Raw genomic sequence first — 22,308 nt, forward strand, 5'->3', positions numbered from 1 at the left:
GGCCCTCCAGATCAGTCATGGTCTCTTACGTGGCCCTCTGGAAAATTAATAACTCACTCCTGTATTAAAACCATCTTAATACTTGATGCATCACATTGTTTGACCAGCAGGAGGCAGAATCAGTATTTCACATACGACATTGCATCTTAGATGAATGGCTGAGTAAATGTGCTGCTGGGTGTGACTTCTGCCCTGCAGTGCAGATTCTTTCTCATCTTTATTAGCGGCCATCCCAATATAAAAAAACAATAGATGTTCATGATACAGGAATACAAAATGCACGGAAAAGAGAAGATAAAATGCAAGCCCAATAAGGAAACAAACAATACAATGTTTATTATTAATAATGAAAAAACACACAATGATGAAAAATAAATAAATAAAATATAATAAATATATATATATATATATATATATGTATATATATCTATATATATATATAGTGAGGTTGCGTGGTCGGCTGCACGGCAGAAGACACGGGATCCAGGCACCAATGGTCACAGCACACAGTTTATTGCACAAACAAAGTCCAAAACAGCACACAACACGTTCCGGAATGTCCTCCTCCTGGACCAACAAGCCAGGTTCCAGAAATGGCTCACATGTGTTTCTGTGGCAGAAACTCAGGGAGTTGTGTTCACTCCCTCACACTAGGGGCCCACCCCCATGTTCCTGTTTCCTTTGAACCCTCCTTTCAGCCTGCAGGGAAACAGCATTAACCCTGGAGTGGAGTTGCTTTCTATACATGGAGGAAGCACAACCGGGGCGAGACGTACCGGCCATCATAGGCAACCCTGGTCACAGTCTCACATACCCCCCCCCCCCCCCTCAGTTCAAGCGTGCGGGGTTGAACTCCCGCCATCAAACACGGGCCGCAGGACAAGGCATCGGCGTTACCCTGCAACCTATCGGCCCGGTGTTCAACCGTAAACCAGAAGTTCTGTAGAGAAAGGAACCACCGGGTAACCCGGGCATTCCGTTCCTTGGCGGACCTCATCCAGACCAGCGGAAAGTGATCAGTCACCAAGCGAAACTGCCGTCCCAGCAGGTAATAGCGTAGGGACTCCAAGGCCCACTTGATCGCCAGGCACTCCTTCTCCACTACGCTATAATTCCGCTCGGGAGGGGTGAGCTTCCTACTTAAGAAGGTGACGGGGTGTTCCTCCCCCTGAACCACCTGAGACAGCACAGCCCCCCAGGCCGACCTCAGAGGCGTCAGTCTGTACTACGAACTCCTTCCGGAAATCAGGGTTGACAAGAACGGGCTGTCCGCACAGGACCCCCTTCGGGGCCCGGAAGGAGTCCTCGGCCTGCGGAGTCCAGCGCACCATGACGGACTTCTTGCCTTTGAGAAGGTCCGTCAAGGGGGCTGATTGTCCCGCAAAATTTTTTACAAACCTCCTGTAGTACCCCACGATACCCATGAAGGCCCTAACCTGCTTCTTGGTCAGGGGTCTAGGCCACTTCTGGATCGCCTCAACTTTGTTAATTTGGGGTTTAATCACTCCTTGGCTTATTACGTAGCCCAAGTAGCGGGCTTCCGTGAGCCCCAACGCACATTTCTTGGGATTGGCTGTCAATCCGGCTGTTCGGAGCGCGTTCACCACCGCTTGTACCTGTTCCAAGTGCGTCTACCACTCGGAGCTGTAAATAATGATGTCATCAAGGTACGCTGATGCATACGCCTGGTGGGGTTCCAGCACCAAGTCCATCAACCTCTGGAACGTGGCCGGAGCGCCATGTAACCCAAAAGGCAAGACAACATAGTGGAAGAGACCCTCCGGCGTAACAAAAGCGGTTTTCTCCTTGGCGGACTCCATCAGTGGCACCTGCCAGTACCCCTTGGTCAGGTCGAGCGTGGTGAAATATCGCGCCTGTCCCAGCCTATCAATCAGCTCATCCACCCGGGGCATGGGGTAGAGATCGAACTTGGATATTTCGTTCAATCTCCTAAAGTCATTGCAGAACCTTAAAGGCCACTTTACACACACAGATAAATCTTCGGCAGATCTGTGGTTGCAGTGAAATTGTGGACAATCAGTGCCAGGTTTGTGGCTGTGTACAAATGGAACAATGTCCATGATTTCACTGCAACCACAGATCTGCCAAAGATTTATCTGTGTGTGTAAAGTGGCCTTAAGGAGCCATCGGGTTTTGGTATTAGGACAATGGGACTAGCCCATTCACTCCGGGATTTTTCGATGACCCCCAGGCGTAGCATTGTCTTCACTTCCTCTGATATGGCTTGTCTTCGAGCCTCCGGCACCCGGTATGGCTTCAGGCGTACCTTCAGGTGAGGCTCGGTGACAATGTCATGTCGTATCAGACTGGTCCTACCAGGCAGCTCGGAGAAGACATCGGGGTTCTGCTGAACCAGCCGTCTGGCCTCTCGCCTCTGTTGCTTGGTGAGGGCTTCTCCAATCCTTACTTCCGGTTCGTCCTCTCCGGAGGTCGCTGGAGCCGGGTTTGAACGACCCGAAGAGGAGGGAGATGGGGAAAAATCAACCATCAGGCTTTCCCGTTCCTGCCAAAGGTTTTAACAGGTTGACATGGTATATTTGTTCAGGTTTCCGCCTACCGGGCTGCAATACCTTATAGTTGACCGCCCCGATTCTTTCCTTTATCTCGTAGGGGCCTTGCCACTGAGCCAGGAATTTACTCTCTGCCGTGGGGACCAATACCAACACCCGATCCCCGGGGATAAAGGTCCGCACGGTGGCTTGTCTATTGTAGTGGCCGCTTTGCGCGGCCTGAGCCTCCTGTAAATGCTCCTTCACAATTGGCATGACCGCGCTTATGCGGTTCTGCATTCCTAAAATGTGTTCAATCACACTTTTATGGGGGGTGGGCTCCTGCTCCCATGTTTCCTTTGCCAGGTCCAACAATCTCCGGGGATGTCTCCCGTATAACAACTCAAAAGGCGAAAACCCCGTGGATGCCTGTGGCACCTCTCGGATGGCAAACATCAAATAGGGAAGCATCATATCCCAGTCTTTCCCGTCTTTGGGAATCACCCTTTTGAGCATGGTTTTCAGGGTTTTATTGAATCGCTCCACTAAACCGTCCGTTTGAGGATGATACACAGACGTACACAACTGCTTGATCTGGAGTAGCCGGCATAGCTCTTTGGTCACTTTAGACATGAATGGGGTCCCCTGATCCGTAAGGATCTCCTTGGGCAACCCCACCCGGCAGAACACAGCAAACAACTCCCGAGCTATAAGCTTCGCTGCAGTATGTCTGAGAGGTATCGCCTCTGGATACCGGGATGTGTTGGTGCCCTCGAGCGGACTTTACGAGGGGCCCCACCAGATCCATCCCTATCCGTTCAAAAGGGACTTCTATAATGGGTAACGGTACCAACGGACTGCGAAAGTGGGTTAGGGGTGCGGTAAGCTGACACTCCGGGCAGGTTTCGCAGAACCGTTTTACCTCCCCAAAGACCCCGGGCCAATAGAACCTTTGCAATATTCGCTCCTGCGTTTTCTTGACCCCTAGGTGGCCACTCATCAGGTGTTTATGAGCCAAGTCGAGGAACCGCCGGCGATACGGCTGGGGCACCACCAACTACTCTACCCCCACGCCCCGTATTTCATCTACCCGATAGAGTAAATCCTGCTTAAGAGCGAAATAGGTGTACCTTACCTGGGCACCGGGCAGCTGTGCCACCCCGTCAACCACTGTCACCCGACTCCGGGCATGTATTAATGTAGGGTCCTGGAGTTGGGCTGTCTCAAACGTATCCGGGGACACCTCCAACTCCGGGATGGGCTCGACCATCTCAGCCTCTCCTGCCAATACCTCTAGGGGTGACCTATCGGGTTCACATTCTGTCCCTATCATGGGGACCCCTACGGCAGGCGTCCCGGATTCGGGATTGTCGGGCTCAGGTCCCAGACTGTCCAATACCTGAGGGGACTTAGGAGGCCCCTTCCATAGAGTCCAAAAATACGGCAGATCCCTTCCTAGGATCACGTCATAGGGAAGAGTGTTCATAAGTCCCACCTCATGTTGCACCTGACCGCAGGGTGCTGTGATGGTGACAACCCCCGTGGGATAGTCTCGGCGGTCCCCATGTATGCAAACCACCCCCACTGTATGTCCTGTGGCCTTTACTTCAGCCATTAGGGTTGATCGCACAAGGGTCACTAAGCTTCCGGAATCCAACAAGCCTGTAACCGGACATCCATTCACCTGTATTTGGCACAAGTGGGGCTCAGTCTCCGGGGAGACAAGGTCCGCGGTACACACCGCCTGAGCATACATTGAACCCCGCCGGGTAACCCCACAATCCATGGGATCCGTGGTGAGTGGACACCGGGCTTCCATATGTCCCACCCGCTGGCACCGCCAACATCTAATACGGAAGGAAACCCCCTTGACGAGTTGTCGTTTAGGGTACATAGCCTTCCGGACCTCAGGGACGGCGGGCGCGGCCTCAGACGGGATGGTAGCGGACTCCCGCACCGGTGTCAGCGGTGGGTCCTTGGCCCGAGGCTTGGAGGGGCCGGACCGACGGGCGGCACGCAAAGTCTCAGTGTCCCATATCAAGTCCTGCGTAGCCACATGCCGCTCCACCAGGCACACTAATTAGTCCAGGGTACTTGGGTCGCCCTGTCCTACCCACCGTTGAATGGTGACGGGTAAAGTGCGCACAAAGCGATCAACCACTACCCTCTCCACCATTTGCGCAGGGCTCAGAGTGTCAGGCTGCAACCACTTCTTTACCAGATGCAACAAGTCATAGGCCTGGGAGCGTACGGGTTTGACTTCCTCATAGAACCACTGATTTACCCGCTGAGCCCGTACATAGGTATTCACCCCCAACCGAGCAAGTATTTCGGCTTTCAGGGTCTCATATTCTATGGTGTCCTCGGTACAGAAGTCCAGGTACGCTTTTTGGGGCTCCCCCGTCAGATAGGGCAACAATACCTCAGCCCACTGGGGGTCGGCAGCTTCTCCCGCTCGGCCACCCGCTCAAACACCGCCAGGAACGCTTCCACCTCATCCCCCGGGGTCATCTTTTGCAACGCTTGTCTCACCGCTTTCCGGACGCTGCCGTCGTCACCCGGTCCCGGGGTTGTTGCTGCCGGTCCGGCACGGATCGACTTGGCCAGGAGAACCATCTGTTCTTGGTGCCTTTGTTCCTGCAATTGCAAGGAGTGCTGGTGCTGTTGCTGCTGACGATCCAACGACCGGAGCAGGTGTGCATTGGTCTGTTGTTGCTGTGCATTAGCCTGAGCCAGCTGCTTTAGTATGTCCTCCATGGCGTCGCCGGGTTTGGGCTGTAGTATAGCTGCTCGAATCCAGGACATGCGCTACTTGGTCACCAGGGATGGATGCTACACCTCACCGGGCTGGCATGCCCACGTTCTCCACCATCTGTGAGGTAGCGTGGTCGGCTGCGCGGCAGAAGACACGGGATCCAGGCACCAATGGTCACAGCACACGGTTTATTGCACAAACAAAGTCCAAAACAGCACACAACACGTTCCGGAATGTCCTCCTCCTGGACGAACAAGCCAGGTTCCAGAAATGGCTCACATGTGTTTCTTTGGCAGAAACTCAGGGAGTTGTGTTCACTCCCTCACACTAGGGGCCCATGCCCATGTTCCTGTTTCCTTTGAACCCTCCTTTCAGCCTGCAGGGAAACAGCATTAACCCTGGAGTGGAGTTGCTTTCTATACATGGAGGGAGCACAACCGGGGCGAGACGTACCGGCCATCATAGACAACCCCGGTCACGGTCTCACAATATATATATATATATATACATCATGTGACGGACACATAATTGGTTCAAAACTAGTCATATGAAAACAATCTCAAAGATTAAATAGAAAAATGCATAGACGAAAAAAGTTACCCATTACATGTGCCTCAGTAAATATAGAAGTTAGAGACCAAGGGTCTGCCAAACGCAATTCCCATTTCGCACCAAGGCTTCATACAGGAGTGCTGAATGTGCCTAGGTTTAAAGGGAACCTGGCAGCAGATTTGGGGCCTATAAGCTGCGGCCACCACCAGTGGGCTGTTATATACAGCATTCTAACATTCTGTATATACAGTGCCTACAAGTAGTATTCAACCCCCTGCAGATTTAGCAGGTTTACACATTCAGAATTAACTTGGCATTGTGATATTTGGACTGTAGATCAGCCTGGAAGTGTGAAATGCAGCAAAAAAGAATGTTATTTCTTTTTTTATTTTTTTTTTTAAATTGTGAAAAGTTTATTCAGAGGGTCATTTATTATTCAACCCCTCAAACCACAAGAATTCTGTTTGGTTCCCCTAAAGTATTAAGAAGTATTTCAGGCACAAAGAACAATGAGCTTCACATGTTTAGATTAATTATCTCTTTTTCCAGCCTTTTCTGACTAATTAAGAGCCTCCCCAAACTTGTGAACAGCACTCATACTTGGTCAACATGGGAAAGACAAAGGAGCATTCCAAGGCCATCAGAGATAAGATCATGGAGGGTCACAAGGCTGGCAAGGGGTACAAAACCCTTTCCAAGGAGTTGGGCCTACCTGTCTCCACTGTTGGGAGCATCATCCGGAAGTGGACGGCTTATGGAACTACTGTTAGCCTTCCACGGCCTGGACAGCCTTTGAAAGTTTCCACCCGTGCCGAGGCCAGGCTTGTCCGAAGAGTGAAGGCTAACCCAAGGACAACAAGGAAGGAGCTCCGGGAAGATCTCATGGCAGTGGGGACATTGGTTTCAGTCAATACCATAAGTAACGTACTCCACCGCAATGGTCTCCGTTCCAGACGAGCCCGTAAGGTACCTTTCCTTTCAAAGCGTCATGTCAAGGCTCGTCTACAGTTTGCTCATGATCACTTGGAGGACTCTGAGACAGACTGGTTCAAGGTTCTCTGGTATGATGAGACCAAGATCGAGATCTTTGGTGCCAACCACACACGTGACGTTTGGAGACTGGATGGCACTGCATACGACCCCAAGAATACCATCCCTACAGTCAAGCATGGTGGTGGCAGCATCATGCTGTGGGGCTGTTTCTCAGCCAAGGGGCCTGGCCATCTGGTCCGCATCCATGGGAAGATGGATAGCACGGCCTACCTGGAGATTTTGGCCAAGAACCTCCGCTCCTCCATCAAGGATCTTAAGATGGGTCATCATTTCATCTTCCAACAAGACAACGACCCAAAGCACACAGCCAAGAAAACCAAGGCCTGGTTCAAGAGGGAAAAAATCAAGGTGTTGCAGTGGCCTAGTCAGTCTCCTGACCTTAACCCAATTGAAAACTTGTGGAAGGAGCTCAAGATTAAAGTCCACATCATAAGTCAGTGAATATATAAATACATGTCAGAAAGGGGGCCAGGGAACCGGAACGTTACAAAGAGATCGTAGTCATGAAACACAGAGCGGACTGCTAAGAAAACGCATGATATAAATAGTGCAGTGGTATGTGTCTCAAATAAGAAGTTAGATAATAACCCTAATGACATGTACAGATGGAGGAAGAAATAATAAATAATGACAAGTGAACAAAAAGTAAATAAGTGCATTTCCCATGTGCATAATAACTAATAAAAGATTCTGAAATATATAAAGAAATATAGAATTAAAGTGAACAAGGAATGCAATGAAGGAAAATGAAATGGAACACAGCATGGAATGATCAGAATCATATATATAGGGAGGGTATGTGGGGGCTCATACTGTATATACGGAAGCTATGTGATGGCTCATACTGTATATAGGAGGCTCTGTGAGGATTCATCCTTTATATAGGGAGGCTATGTGGGGGCTCAAACTGTGTATAGGAGGACATGTGAGGACTCATCCTATATATAGGGAGGCTATGTGGGGGCTCATACTTATACGGTATATAGGAGAATATGTGAGGACTCATTCTATCTAATATATAAGGCTGAGTGTATGTATGTATGTCCGCTAAAGGAATTTGCAACGTTGCATTTACAATCACAATATTTTGCACAGACAGACACCCCATATGACTCAGGAAATGTCATAGACTAAAGCGGCCTTTACACACAGCGACATCGCTAGCGATGTCACTGGTGAAAGCATCCACCCCCGCCGGTTGTGCGTCACGGGCAAATCGCTGCCCGTGGTGCACAACATCGCTTACACCCGTCACGCGTACTTACCTGCTTAGCGACGTAACTGTTGCCGGCAAACCACCTCCTTTCTAAGTTCTAAGGGGTGGTTTGTTCGGCGTCACAGCGGCGTCACTAAGCGGCCGCCCAATAGAAGTGGAGGGGCGGAGATGAGCTGGTCGAACATCCCGCCCACCTCCTTCCTTCCTCATTGCGGGCGGCCGCAGGTACGATGATGTTCCTTGTTCCTGCGGTGTCACACATAGCGATGAACAACCTGCGTCCTGCAACAGCAACGATAATCGAGAATACAACGACTGGACAACGATCAACGATATGGTGAGTATTTTTGATCGTTAACAGTCGTTTGTGCGTTTCACACACAACAATGTCACTAACGAGGCCGGATGTGCATCACGAATTCCGTGACCCCAACGACATCTCATTAGCGATGTCGTTGCGTGTAAAGCCTGTAAAGAGACAGACAGATACGGGGAAAGAGACAGACAGACATGGGGAAAGAGACAGACAGACACGGGGAAAGAGACAGACAGACAGTTACTATCCCGGGCAACACCCAGGTACTACAGCTAATATATATATATATATATATATATATATATATATATATACAGTGGTGTTCATAAGTCCTGCATAGGCTTAAAGAAAACTATATATTTCATACTTCTGCATCTCTACAGTGAAACTGGTGGAACATATATGTTTTTGTAATCCCTCATTGTATGCCATACTAATTTTTGAATGTCCCAAGTGTATAAATTGTTATGGTATGTGCATTTTTGATATTTTTTTTTCCAGCATAACCATACCTACACCAGTACAGTGTGTAGAATGGTGAACAGGTTTCTAAGTTCATTACCTTCCAATGCAAGTTCACACAGACTTCAATTTTACTTTTTAAGATTTATTATTTTTTTATTTAATTCAGAGTCATGAAAAGGGCCTTTTGAGTGCATCTTTAGCTTCTAATACTTTATTGGCCAGCCTTTGCTCTTGAGCACCAACTTGCATCTCTGTGGCATTGAGTGAACAAGCTTCTGCAGATGTTCATGAGTGATGATGTGGTTCCAGGCCTGTATCGGAGCCTCAATCAACTCTCTCTTGGTCCTTGGCTGTTTTTTAGATATCTCTATTGATACCTTGTGCCACAAATTTTCAACTGGGTTGAGGTCCGGGGACTGGGCTGGCCAGTCAGTAGTAGCCACCTTGTTCTTTTTTTTTCCATTCCGTTACTGTCTTAGCTCTGTGACAAGGAGCATTATCATCCTGGAAGATATAATCCCCTGAAAACAGGTGTTGAGCAGAAGGCAGCATTTTCTTATTAAGGATGTCCATGTATTTTTTTACATTAACCATACCCTCCACAATATGAAGCCTTACAACACTATTGGCTGCCATACAGCCCCAGACCATTACTTTTATCGGATGTTTCACAGAGAAGCTCAAACACTCTGGCTTGTACTCTTCATGTGGAAACCTTCTCACATAAGACTTGCCATCATTTCCTAAAATGCAAAAAGTGCTTTCATCAGTAAATAGCACTTTTTCCCACTCCTCCTTCCTCCATTTTGAATATTTCAATGCCCACATTTTTCGCCTTTGTCTTTGTATGGCTGTCCTCAATGGCTTCTTTCGGGCCTTGCACCCTGTATGGCTGTCATCAATGGCTTCTTTCGGGCCTTGCACCCTGTATGGCTGTCATCAATGGCTTCTTTCGGGCCTTGCACCCTTTAAATCCTGCTTCCAAACATCTCTTCCTAACAGTTGATGTTGCTACCTCAATATTGCACTTTTCTTGCCATTCTCGCAGAAGCTGAGGAGAGGTGAGCTTTCCATTGGCAAGGGATGTTCTTATCAGTACTCTATCCTCCCTTTTAGTTGACTTTCTGGGCCGACCAGATCTGGGCCTGTCCTGGGTAATTCCAAGCTGCTTATGTTTCTGCAAAATTCTTACAACTGTCCTCTGATTACAGCCGACCTTCCTTGTGATCTGGGGGTCAGTATAACCCTCTTCATGTAGCACCACAAGTCGCACACGATCCTCCGCTGACAAAAATCTGAAAGCTCCCATCATAAAGCTCTACAGTATGATTCACTAGATAGACCTACAGATAAAACTAACAAACTAAGCAGCAGATGTGATGCAATGGAATGGAATGTGATTGTCTGCCATATCCAGGTTATGATTGGTCACAAGAACCTCATCTGTGATTGGCTAATTTTGGATCTGAAGCTGTACAATATTTACAATATTTATGGACCTGTCCCGCCCACAGCCATGACTCAGTCATGGGTACGGGATTGAAATAGACCAGGTGAGTGCTGCTAAGAGCAGTTCTACTATTCATATGTGAGGCTGTATGGCACATTTTATAAAAAGATTTTAGTGTAGGACTGCCTCAAATGAGATTTGCCGTGACGTGGCGAGGCAGCTCAAAAAATTGCAATTTTTTGCCAAAAATCTCAAAATTTTTTATAATAAGTACAGTTTGGAATTTTTAGTGCTGAAGTGCACATTTAGTGCTGGCTTTTTGTTTTTCTGTACAATATTTAGTTGTGCTTTCAATTCCCATATTGTTGCAATAATTTCAGGGAGAGAATGCAAAATTGTTTTCTGAACAAAACCATATATAATATGTCATATTAGCATCGAAGATATTCCACAGAAAACGTTTAAAACTGGAAAAATCAATTTATCCTATGCCTATGCAGGACTTATGAACACCACTGTATATATATATATATATATATATATATATATATATATATATATATATATATGGCTTGTAATCTATATAGGAGCCTATGTGGGGGTTTATGCTGTACGTAGGAGGATATTTAGGTTCTCATACTTTATATAGGGGCTATGTGAAGGTTCATACTGTATATTGAGGGTTATGTCGGAGTCTTATAATGTCATCACACTTTATTGTTCTCAATATTAAGTGATACTATTAATATAAAATAATAATAAATAATATTTTAATATTAGTATAAAGCAGAATTAATTTCAGCCTGTTGGTTCGGCCCTCCATATCAGTCAAGGTGTCTCATGTGGCCCCTCGGGAAAATTAATAACCAACTCCTGTATTAAAACCATTTCAATACTTGATGTATCACATTGTTTGACCAGCAGGAGGCAGAAACAGTATTTCACATACAACATTGCAGCTTGAATTAAGTGGCTGAGTCAACCTGCTGCTGGGTGTGACTTTTGCCCTGCAGCGCGGATCCTTTCTCATCTTTATTAGAGAAAATCACAATATAAACAACCATAAATGTTCACGTTACATGGAAATAAAATGCACAATCATATGGAGAGCATTCTGTTATTATAGATTATGTAAGAAATCACAATAATGTTACTATTACACATCACGGTCACTTACATTACATAGCATTGCTCCCACCCAGATATGCTGCCTGTAGACGACAGGGGGCAGTCTGCATGCAGCTTATATCCAGATTAGAAGAACTATATAGTATCCTAATGTATACAGATTGCCACCTATTGGTGGCTGTCAGTCAAGCGGGAGAAGGCGGTAGTGGGCAATTAATAGAGCTGGAGTGACAGAGGCTTCAGATCTATACCCTCATTTGCATATCAATTTAAATGCTAATATTCTTTGTCTTGGTGGAATGGACTGACCATGTAAAGCCATTGCTGGACTTTTTTCTGAAATAGCTACATATATTATTTAAGGTATAAAATCTTGTGAACACATTCCCTTTAACCCCTTTACAACTCATGACGTGCTATGTAAGTCAATAGTCATCTCCCCGCTGCCGAGCCTGCATCTTCGTTTCAGATGAAGGCTGAATCATTCAGCCTTCATCTGCCTCTAACAGCTGCAGGTTGAGAGGCGGTCTGCCCACGGCTGTTAATCTGTTAAATACAAGTGTCAATTTCTGACATCTGCATGTAACGCATGCCAGCAGATGGGTTGTGCTATGAGCCCTCATCAGCGTGTCTGACACGATCGCAGGACACCAATGAGTTGTCATGACAGTTGATGACCCCTTTGTCTGTCATCACAGTACTGTGAAAACCATCCCGTGGCCAGCGTTCATAGTGACTGTGATTCCTTCTATAGACAGCAATGCTGTGACACCACTGTATATAGAACAAGTGATCAGAGTATTGCAGGATCAAGTCTCCTATGGGGACCATTAAATTCAAAGGAAAAAAAAAAGTTTTAAAAACTATGAAAAAAAAGTAAAAAAAAATGTAAAAGTTTGCCATATTACAAATTAAGAAATAATAAAAAAAATTACACATACATGTTATCAGTTGGGTTTGTAAAAGTCCAATCTATCAAAATAGGAAATAAATTAATCCGCTTGGTAAGCAGTGTAAGAGGATAAAAAAAACAAAACATCAGAATAGCAGTTTTTCGGCTGCAGCAACAATAGAAAAAATGTAATAACAGGAGATCAAAACATTGTACACCTAAAAATAATATCAATAAAATGATCAGCTCAGGGCGCAAAAAACAATCCGAAAAATTGAAAACATTACAGCTTTCGGAAAGTTGTGACACAAGCAAGATTTTTTTTCCAATAATTGAGAATTTTTTTACCACTTAAATAAAGTAAAAAAATACATTGGTATCCACATGATCGTATTGACCTGGAGAATCATACTGTCTGGTCATTTTTACGTTGTACATTTAAAAAAACAAAACAAAACAAAAAAAACAATTGCAGAATTTCACTTGTTTTGCTATTTCGCAGCACTTGGATTTTTTTGCCCACTTACCATGACATCATATGATAAAATGAATGGTGTCAGCAAAAGTACAACTTATCTTACAAGAATCAAGCGCTCATATGGCAATATCAATGGAAAAATAAAAAAGGTATGGCACTTGGAATAAGGGGAGGAAAATAATAAAGGGCAAAAATGAAAAATCAACGGTCATTAAGGGTGAATTAGTTAATAAGTAAGGTAATTTATCAGGAACCCTTAACTGACTTGAGCCCTCCACCAGATTCACTCAAAGATAAAACTGTTACATTTTCTGACCCAATTTTTGGATCAAAATTTTAGTTTTTTCCTCTCCTATTCTCAAAGCCATAACTTTTCTGTTCTTTAGTTAATAGCAACAAGAGGAGTTTGTTTTCATTTTTTATTTCAAGCATGTTTTTATTGTTTATTTTGAACAACATTAGTATAATGAAAACTTTGAGGCGAGGAAAGGATTGATCATGGCAAAAAGATAGGGGAGGAACGTAAAGGGAAAAAGAGTGAAGATTGTCATAAAAAGTGAATTATATTACTATATAAAGTTATTTCTATTATTAGTATTATAAACTTTCTTATTAATTACTATATATTGTGTAATACTATTATTTTTAATAAAGTAAAATATTATTTTTTTATTATTTATTGTAGTATTAATATTCTGTAAGTTTTATAATCTATTCTTGTATTTTGATTAATCAAATTATATTGAGTGAGTTTTTTTCTTCTTGGTGGAAATGTATTATACAATAAATGTCATCTCTATATGTATTAGGCTATGTGCGCACTTTCAGTTTTCACCTGCGTTTCAGGTGCGTTTAGCATCAGTTTTGAACTGCAGCGTTTTTGTGCCCAAATGCATGCGTTTTGGTTTTCCATTAAAGACAATGAGAATTCATGATTTCTTGTCCGCACTTTGCGTTTCCAAACGCATCTCAAAATTTGCATAAGTTTGGTCAAAAACCATGCGTTCAGAAAAGGACTCTGTCAATTGTTTTTGCCATTTGTGTTGCGTTTTGTTAACATTGAAGTCAATGAGAAGTAGCAAAAAGCAAGAAATATCAAAATTTCTGCTTTTTCATTGCAGAAAACATGCGTTTTGGACTACCAAAACGCATGCTTTTTGAACTTCAAAATAATGATTTGATAAGTCCCTTTACACACACACATAATCCGACAATTAAATTTAAGAATATGATGCATTTATTGCTATTTTACCGATAAAATGTATATTAACGCTATAATTTTATTAAATATATCTTTTTCAATTATTTTTCCCATTAATATAGATTTGTCCCTTTTTTTTTCTCTTTTTTCATTCTGTTTGACTATTTAATCTTTATTTAGCAGTGTCTTGATGTTCAAAACGCATCTGTGAAAACGCATGTGGAAACGCATGGAAAAAGCGCTAAAAACGCATCTAAAACGTGATAAATACGCATGCGTTTTCTGCGCTAAATTTCTGAAAAAGGCAACTTTGGCTAAATCAATTAAGGCTAAAACGTGCGTTTACAACTGCATGTAGGACGACGGAAAGTGCGCACATAGCCTTAGGCCCCTTTCACACGTCAGTGATTCTGGTACGTTTGTGCTTTTTTTTAAACGTACCAGAATCACTGACATACGCAGACCCATTATAATGAATGGGTCTGCTCACACGTCAGTGATTTTTCACTGCACGTGTCTCCGTGCGGCGTACCCGCGTGTGCGTGATTGCCGCACGGAGACATGTCCATTTTTTTCTGGCATCACTGATGTCCCACGGACCACGCAGTGGTGTGGTCCGTGAAACACGTGCCAGAAAAAAACGTGCATTTAAAATAATAAACATTTTAACTCACCCGGCGTCCAGTGATGTCCTCTGCAGCCCCTTCTGCTTGCTGCTTCTAAGCCGGCTGATTACTGTCGCGCATCTTAATGATGCACGACACAGCCGACCCGGAAGCAGCTGCTGCAGGGGTCACCGCCGGCCGGATGCTGCACCGCGGGAGGATTCAGCACCACGGAGAGCGGGAGCGGGCACAGGTGAGTTGATTGCTAAGTGCAATCACGGGCCACGGAGAACGGAGCCCGGATTGCACTTAGACAACCCACGTGTGCCGTGATTCACGGCACACGCAGGGACATGTGCGTGTTTTACACGCCAGTGAAAAACGTCTGTGTTTTTCACTGACGTGTGAAACGGGCCTTAGGTGGAGTAATTATTTCTTACTACAATGTATATATGTATATATTGCGAGCTGAGACCTTTTCCAGAATATTTTCTATTGTTGGTATAGTTACTTGTCTCCAATAAGATGCAAAAAGATATTTTGTGACCAACAATATATGAATATTAATATATATGTCTTATATTGGGGTGTCTTTGGAGCCCAATAAGAATAAAACTTATTATGGGTTTAAAAGTAATTGTGTATTTTTTTTTGTACTAATTCCGATAAATTTTTCCCATAATGTTTTTATAATAGGACATTTCTAGAAAATATGAAAGATGCTTTCTTTATTTCTTTACAATATCTCATATAGTGGGGATTTTGATGCAAAGGTTTTATTAAGTCTTAAGCGGGCTTTACACGCTACAATAAATCTTACGATGTGTCGGCGGGGTCACGTCGTAAGTGACGCACATCTGGCATTGTAAGTAATATTGTAGCATGTAAAACCTACGTGCGATTGCGATTGAACGAAAAACCGTTCATCGCATGCACGTTGTTCAATTACTAAAAATTTAACGTGCGGTTGTTCAATGTTCCCAAGGTAGCACACATCACTGTGTGTGACACCCCGGGAACGATGAACTCAACTTACCTGCGTCCCGCAGCTCCCGCCAGCAATGCGGAAGGAAGGAGGTGGGCGGGATGTTTACGTCCCGCTCATCTCCGCCCCTCCGCTTGCCGTGTGACGTTGCTGTGACGCCGAACGTCCCTCCCACTCCAGGAAGTGGATGTTCGCCGCCCAGAGCGAGGTCGTATCGAAGGGTAAGTGCATGTGACGGGAATTAATCGTCTGTGCGACACGGTCAACAAATTGAACGTGCCGCACAAACGATGGGGGCGGGTACGATTGCATACGATATCGTATGCGAAATTGTAAGGTGTAAAGAAGGCTTTAAAGGTACAAAATACTACTGAGATTTTATCTTAAAATGTGTCTCTTGTAAAGATGCAGATTTATTAGCAGAGCATGACTATTTTGAGGCTTTCCTCCATTGGTCGATTGTGAATGTATTATTTAAATGTTTTTTCTGAATTAATCAGGTCTTGTTTTCACATGGCAAAATTAAGATTTAATTTGTATTAATTTGGGGTACATACTTTTTTTTTCGTATTTTTTTTTCAGGAAAACAGCAAGTCTAGTGTTTTAAGGTTTTTTTTGCGGTGCTTACCATACGGATTCAATTTTAGAGTTTAATATATTGGACTTTAGCAGACATGCAAACAAAAAGGAGGGTGATTCAAACTTTAGGAATTTGAACCTGTGAGTGCACTTTATACCATAACAAAACAGTATTAGCCACTTCTCTCCAGAAAAAACATCAGGGACCGACTGATATTCTGCAAAAGGTACAGGGAGTGGACTGCTGAGGACCGGGGTAAAGTCATTTTCTCAGATGAATCCCCTTTTCGATTGTTTGGGACATCTGGAAAACAGCTTATTAGGAGAAGAAGAGGTGAGCGCTAGCACCAGTCTTGTCTCATGCCAACTGTTAAGCATGCTGAAACGATTCATGTGTGGGGTTGCTTCTCAGCCAAGGGAATCGGCTCACTCACAGTCTTGCCTAAAAACACAGCCATCAATAAAGAATGGCACCAGAATGTCCTCCAAGAGCAACTTCTCCCAACTGTCCAAGAGCAGTTTGGCGCCCAACAATGCCTTTTCCAGCATGATGGAGCACCTTGCCATAAAGCAAAGGTGATCACTAAATGGCTCATGGAACAAAACATAGAGATTTTGGGTCCATGACCTGGAAACTCCCCAGATCTTAATCCCATTGAGAACTTGTGGGCAATCATCAAGAGACGGGTGGACAAACAAAAACCAACAAATTCTGGCAAAATGCAAGCATTGATTATGCAAGAATGGACAGCTATCAGTCAGGATTTGGTCCAGAAGTTGATTGAGAGCATGCCAGGGAGAATTGCAGAGGTCCTGAAGAAGAAGGGTCAACACTGCAAATATTGACTTGCTGCATTAAATCATTCTAACTGTCAATATAACCTTTTGGTACTCATAATATGATTGCAATTATATTTCTGTATGTGATGTAAACATCAGACAAACACAATTAAAAACCAGAGGGCAACAGATCATGTGAAAAAATAATTTTGGTGTCATTCTCAAAACTTTTGCCCATGACTGTACATATATCTGTTATGGAGCAAATTGGCGTGTGTAGAGTAGGTTTCAAAGCTCTGGTTCAATCAATGCTGCTAATCCCTTAAATACCGCTGACTAACAATGAAAGCAAAATTTAAGTTGTGCCACCCTGCCGATCAGTGTCCTCATGATTTCAGGGTGTTGATGGGTTGCCAACACAGCTGATGACCTGGTGAAGGCCTCCTTCACTGCTACTTCTCTGAACCTATTGGCCAGAATGACTTATCCTTGATATGAATAAGGGGGGATGTGCAGTGCCCAGCCACGGTCACTATACAGTATATGGAACTGTGCGGCTCCGTACTTGTGCAGTTCCGGACGCCGCCGACACCAATAACAGCTGATCCGGGGGTGGAACTGGGTATTGCACCCCAACCGATCAGACATTGATGACCTATCCTACGGATAGGTAATCAGTGTTATTGTAGTGAACAACCCCTTTAATATCATTAATAACTACAGCTCAGCATGGAAAATATTAAGCCCTCACGCAGCTCCATAGAAAATTAATAAGTTACGTGACATAAACAAATATTTTTTATTTTATAAAGTTCATAAATGTCTCAAATTACTTAAGTAATAAAAAAAGTATACAATATTGGTATTGCCATAATCATTATGATCTGGAGAACCATGCTGCCAGGTCATTTTCGCACATACATTGAAGGTCGTAAAAAAAAAAAAAAACCTAAAAAAATGATGTTGTGTTTATGGGTTTTATTCACCATTTTATATTACTGAAAGGGATCACTCAAAACAACAATCTGTCCTACAAAAAAATGAAGCCGTCATACAGCCATTTATATGGAAAAACCCAAAAATGTTATGGTAGAAGTGGTGGAAGGAACTAAGATGGAAAAACGAAATTTGACAGAGCCATAAACAAGTGATGCTGATGTATAAAATGAAAGTCACACCCAGGCAATATCTGGGTGTTTACGAGGCTATAGACAAATTACACGTATTCACCCACAGTGTCTAAAAAAAAATCTGGTACAAAGATGGTGGCACTAGTGGCATAGCAATCTATCAGCACCCAACAATTGTGTTGCTGTAGGGAGGGTAAGTAGAGCTATAGCTGCCCTTATGGACGCTTCACTTTTTTGGCTTCCTTGGCTTGATAGATTTACTATAATTTACCCTGAAATTGAAATACATGATAATGGAGTCCGTGCCTCATTATAGCCGGGGTGTCCCACAAAATGCATAAGATGGGGATGATTCCCAGCCTCCTTTTATAGTGTCTATGTAATATGTTTTTGTGGGGGTTTTTTTATATATGTAAAAAATGACCTTGTCACCTCTAGCTCCTAAACAGACACATTTATAAGCCATGTACATATTTTTTTAGTCACAAAATTAAACTAAAATGATACACAATGAATATTGTCATAGAAAAGACTGTGCTGTGAGGGCCTCACTGATCAGACATGACTGGTTCCCCATAGCAACCATAGGCTTTCTTTTCTGCTGAGGAAAAGTGAAAGCTGTGCTATGATTGGTTGTTATGGGCAAATATTCTTTTACTAGAAGGTGGCCCGATTCTACGCATCGGGTATTCTAGAATTTACGTATTGTGTAGTTAATGTATGATTTTTGTTATATATATATAGATGTTGTTGTGTGTAGTTACCAAGTGTTTGTGTAGGCGCTGTACATGTTCTGGGTGTTGTCTGGGTGTGGCGGGGGGTGAGAGCGGTGTTGTTTGTGTGTTGCGTTGTGTGTGTTGCGTTGTTTGTGTAGCGCTGTGTGTCTGTAGCATTGTGTGTGTGTGTGTGTGTTGCGTGGTTTGTGTGTGTTTTGGGGGGAGGTATGTTTTGTGCAGTGTGTGTGTTGCGCGGTCTGTGCGTATATTTATGTATGCCGCGGTGTTTGTGTGTTGGGTGTTGTGTGTGTGCAGCGTTGTCTGTGTGTGTGGGTGTCTGTGTAGGGCGGTGTTTGTGTTTCCCAGTGTGTGTGTGTTGTGCAGTGCGCGCGTGTGTGTGTGTGTTGGGGGGAGGTGTGCACCTCCCATCGTGCTCCATCCCTTATGCTGCGCACCCCCCATCGTGCTCCATCCCCCATGCTGCGCACCCCCCATCGTGCTCCATCCGATATGCTGCGCACTCCCAAACGTGGTCCATCCGCCATGCTGCGCACTCCCAAACGTGGTCCATCCGCCATGCTGCGCACTCCCAAACGTGGTCCATCCGCCATGCTGCGCACTGCCAAATGTGCGCCATCCGCCATGCTGCGCACTCCCAAACGTGCTCCATCCGCCATGCTGCGCACTCCCAAACGTGCTCCATCCGCCATGCTGCGCACTCCCCATCGTGCTGCATCCCTCATGCTGCGCACTCCCCATCGTGCTCCATCCGCCATGCTGCGCACTCCCAAACGTGCTCCATCCGCCATGCTGCGCACTCCCCATCGTGCTGCATCCCCCATGCTGCGCACTCCCCATCGTGCTCCATCCGCCATGCTGCGCACTCCCAAACGTGCTCCATCCGCCATGCTGCGCACTCCCAAACGTGCTCCATCCGCCATGCTGCGCACCCCCCATCGTGCTGCATCCCCCATGCTGCGCACTCCCCATCGTGCTCCATCCGCCATGCTGCGCACTCCCAAACGTGCTCCATCCGCCATGCTGCGCACTCCCAAACGTGCTCCATCCCCCATGCTGCGCACTCCCAAACGTGGTCCATCCGCCATGCTGCGCACTCCCAAACGTGCTCCATCCGCCATGCTGCGCACTCCCAAACGTGGTCCATCCGCCATGCTGCGCACTCCCAAACGTGCTCCATCCGCCATGCTGTACACTCCCAAACGTGCTCCATCCGCCATGCTGCGCACTCCCAAACGTGCTCCATCCGCCATGCTGCGCACTCCCAAACGTGGTCCATCCGCCATGCTGCGCACTCCCAAACATGCTCCATCCGCCATGCTGCGCACCCCTCATAGTGCTCCATCCCCCATGCTGCCCGCAGCATCAGCCTCTGAGCCCGCATCAGCCTCTCTGTCCCCAGCATCAGCCTCTCTCCTCCCAGCCTACCCTAGCCTCAGCCTCTCCCAACATCAGCCTCTCTTCTCTCAGCCTCCCCCTCCCAGCCTTCCCCAGGATCAGCCTCTCTCCTTCCAGCCTCCTCCAGCACGCCGTGCTCCTCTGCCGACACTCACACACCCGATCGCATACACTCACACACACACACACACACACCCACCCGATCGCATACACTCACACCCACCCACCCGATCGCATACACACACACATTGACGATATTACACATACGCGCTCACACTCACAACATCCGGAGATACCACATGCTTCTGGCCATGTGATCCTCCGGCAGGTCCTGAAAGCTCACAGCACAGGATCGCCGCCGAGAAGCAAGCGATATCCCAGGATGTTGTGAGTGTGTGGATGTGATGTGTGAGGTGTGTGTGAGAGTGAGTGTGATCTGATGAGTGTGTGTGTACTCACCTGGGAGTCGGGGTCCGTGTCAGTTGGGATTGCGTGCGGGGGACGGGGCCAGAGCGAGCGTACATTGCGTGAGAGGGGCGGGGCCTGCAGAGAGCCGGGGCGAGAGGCCAATCTGTGTGGGGGGGCGGGGCCATGGCGAGCCCAGCGGCCAATCAGCTTTGTGTCACCGTAAGGACACAATTTTGGAGCATGACAGACAGACAGACAGACAGAATAAGGCAATTATATATATAGATAGTAACTGCAGTGCTACATTCACACTTATGATAAGGAGGCCCAGACCTTGTAGTCTGTACTCGAATCGTGAATGTTGGATCGATGTATGAAAATGGGCTAAACGTATAATTATAACTATATTATCTCTCACTTATCTGCACATATGATTAACCCAATGTAGTAATGAATAAGCAAAAAAAAAAAAATCATGCCCTAAGGTGAATCTGAGGTACAAAAATACGAGATCTACCATAGTGATGCTTGTGATGGTAGTTAGGTAAATGTGTGACTGACTGCAGCCACAAAAATGGTGCACCGGATGGTCACACGATCGTATTTTCTCTCATATCAGAAAATCGGTCCAATTATGCTAATCACACTCTGATCAGAGTGTGATCTGATTTTCATGGATGCGGAAAAGATGGAATAAAAGGTCTCCATAGTCTCCATTTTGTCAGTCCGTGAATATACTGTAGAATCGCACTTGCGTGTCACCCCAGTGAAGTCTGATTGTTTTCCCGGACCCATTGACTTGCATGGCCGAGTGGAATCCGATTAACACATCATCATGCATGATGAGATTTTTTTTTTCCTCGGACAGACTTGTTACGAGGAAAAAAATCGGACATGTGACCTGCGCCATAAAAGAATACCAGTGTGATTTGATGTTTTGTCAGGTCGCACTCAGAACGAAAACACGGTTGTGTGACCCTGGCCTAAGTTGCAACATCGAAAGGCAGGAGAGAAAACCTAAAGAGGGAATATACAGTTGAAACCAGAAGTTTACATACACTATCTAAAAAAACACATCTGCAAGTTTTTGCTTCCGCTCTTTATAAAGGCATATATGCAGGTTTTTGCCTCCGCTCTCTATAAAGACACATCTGCAGCTTTTTATTATTAATAATAATAATAATCTTTATTTCTAAAGCGCCAACATATTCCGCAGCGCTTTACAATTCAGGAGGATCATATACAAACAAGTAACAGTTATAGAAAATACAATATTTAGAGGGAAGAAAAAGACAACCCTGCTCGTGAGAGTATTACTCACAGCAAGTTGGGCTGCAGTGTGTACATCGCCCTGGCCAAAAACTGATGCTCTAGCAGGATACAGCTAAACCCCCACTAAGTGGAGGCATCACAGGTGCAGGAGAAGCAGATCACACACACACCTTCATGGAATGGAGGGGAGGTGACTGCTAGATGATAAAACTGCACACAAGTGGCTTGCATAGAGCGCTGTTCACATGCAGATGACACAGTCACAAACCCGCAGCCTATTAGGTAACGCCCTTCTATTAGATCAGGCGGGCTGCCAAGCCGTACTCCACTGTATATCATGCACGGACAGACACTCTACAATGCAAGGCCCAACAGAAAGGGGCCTGGCTGTATCCTGTACA

The sequence above is a fragment of the Anomaloglossus baeobatrachus genome, chromosome 8 (genome assembly GCF_048569485.1).
Source record: "Anomaloglossus baeobatrachus isolate aAnoBae1 chromosome 8, aAnoBae1.hap1, whole genome shotgun sequence".
NCBI lineage: Eukaryota > Metazoa > Chordata > Amphibia > Anura > Aromobatidae > Anomaloglossus > Anomaloglossus baeobatrachus.